Consider the following 2,500-nt stretch of genomic DNA (forward strand, 5'->3'; position numbering starts at 1 on the left):
CAAGCAGCTCTTTCCCTCAGCCGAGGTGGTGCTGCTGACGAGAGTTAGAAGGACACTTACTGCAGATGAAGATACGACCGCTTTCTGGCACGCAATATACTTTCATTTTCATTGGCTACGACAAGCAAGATGGCAGCAGAGATAATGACGTGCGAGATAAGAGAGGGGAATAAATGCATGAAAAATAACAGAGAAAGGTATAACCTGACTTTACTGAAGATCATAAACTTATTTCCCTATTAACATTTTCCCTAAATTCGATAAATGTTAGTTCTACATGCATTGATTTTTTTTTGTTTTCTTTTGGTATGTCAATATAAAGTAACGCTATACCCTATTCGACACTCTAAGTGTGCCCATCCCTTCTCTTCATCACGCGCAGTCATCTTCTCTGTCTGCGTATTTGTTAACGGGCCTGTCTGTTTATTTCTGCACCTCTCTCTATATGTCTGTCTGTCTGTCTGTCTAACTATCTGTCTAGCTATCTATCTCTATCTCTCTGTCTGGTCTATCTAGTATATGCATATATACATACATACATATATATATATATATATATATATATATATAGTATATATATATGTGTGTGTGTGTATATATATACATATATATATATAGATAGATAGATAGATAGATATCCACATATATGTGTGTCTATGTGTGTGTGGTATGTATGTATGTAAATTAAAAGTTTATGGGTATATATGCATACATATATATAAATATATATATATATATAAATATATATATATATATATATATATATATATGTGTGTGTGTGTGTGTGTGTGTGTGTGTGTGTGTGTGTGTGTGTATGTGTGTGTGTGTGTGTGTGTGTATGCGTGTGCAAACGGTAGGAATCGTTCTATCTATGTCTTTTCATTTATCTATCTTTATGCCCTTCCTCCATCTATCTCATTTTCACTACCCTAAGGTGTTAACATGAAGCAATTCGTGCTCGAGAACAGCTGATGGCTGACGTCACAAAAATAGTTGCCAGAAACCTTTAAAGGATAAAATATCGATGTAGGTGCAAGACTTCCGCGCATGAGACATTCACAGACCTACTTCCTAGGCCTTAAAAAAAATATGAGATTAGTAAGAAATTAAATTAACATATTGGATATTGATATGGGTTTTCTTACCGTTCTTTTAAGACAATTCAATTTCCAGCAAAATATCTCAGCGAATAGAAAATACACGAAGAAATACAACCACGTACACAGATAGTTGCAGACACACACGCACATACATGAACACGCTTTAATGTGGCTAATAAGAATGTCTAAATTCTATTTGTATGGCCCTTGACCGCCTGACTTTTATGAATAAGGCCAATCTACAATCGATCTTCCTGTTAAACACGATACCTTTTTATAATTAGAGGAAATGATTACTTTTTCGTATCTAACTTGGAAAAAGTGTGACTTCAGTATCCCTTTCGACTATTTCCATGAAACATATGATGATAAACGTAGATTCAATAGCATTTAATAATAAACTACCATTCATAACTCAATTGCTTTTCGTTGTTTTACTTCTCTTAATGCGACTGTGGCTTCTTCAGCTCCTACGTGCTAATGCTGATAATAATAATGATAATAATAATAATAACAATAATAATAATAATAATAATAAAGTTGGTGATAATAATGATGTCAAGGAAAGAGCGATAAGAATAATGATACGAGAAAAATAGAAAAATAGATAACTTTATAAAAGCGGTGATTGTCTTTTTCATTGTTAAAGTTAAAGCGATAATAGTCCATGCCATTCTCAGGGAAAATACAACCAACAATGTTCTCATGACAATCACCATTACTTTAGAGATGACAACTTGGCAATAATTTCAGGTGCCGGATTGGGTGATTAATATTGCACAAAAAAAAAGCCAGGTTTGTCCCTTCATTCAGTGCCATTATTCAGCCCTGCAACTTTCTAAACCCCGTTTTTATTCTTGTTTTTTTTTCTGTCTTTCTCTTTTCTTCTATTTCCTCCTCTTTTTCTTCGCTCTCGCTTTCTCCGTTTAACATTTATTTATTTATCTATTTATTTATTTATTTATTTATCATTGAAATGTGTATTTTATCGATTTAATAAAACCAAGAAATATTTTGATGGAGAAAAAAAAATCTTTATAAACAACAATAATCAGTTCAAAAGAGGAAAAGGAAATGGAGGAGAAAGAACAAACGAATGAAGGAAAGAAAGAAAGAAAAAATGAAAATTGATTGTGAGCGACCTCCTGTATGAAAAGGTGGCGTTTAAAGTCCGGAGAGTTTATCGACGTTCAACCCGTCGATGCCACTACTTACTGTAAAGTCGATTTTTTTTAATACAGAGTACACTCCTCACTGGCTTTCTTGATATCCTATAATCTTATATAAAAGGGCGATAAAAGAGTAAATGATATATCGCAATGGAAATCAATCCATTTTTCTTTTCATTTGTCAATTTCATTACAAGATATGAAACGTGTCTCCTTCCTCGTCCGTTTAGC

This window comes from Penaeus chinensis, chromosome 34, assembly GCF_019202785.1.
Source record: "Penaeus chinensis breed Huanghai No. 1 chromosome 34, ASM1920278v2, whole genome shotgun sequence".
Lineage (NCBI taxonomy): Eukaryota > Metazoa > Arthropoda > Malacostraca > Decapoda > Penaeidae > Penaeus > Penaeus chinensis.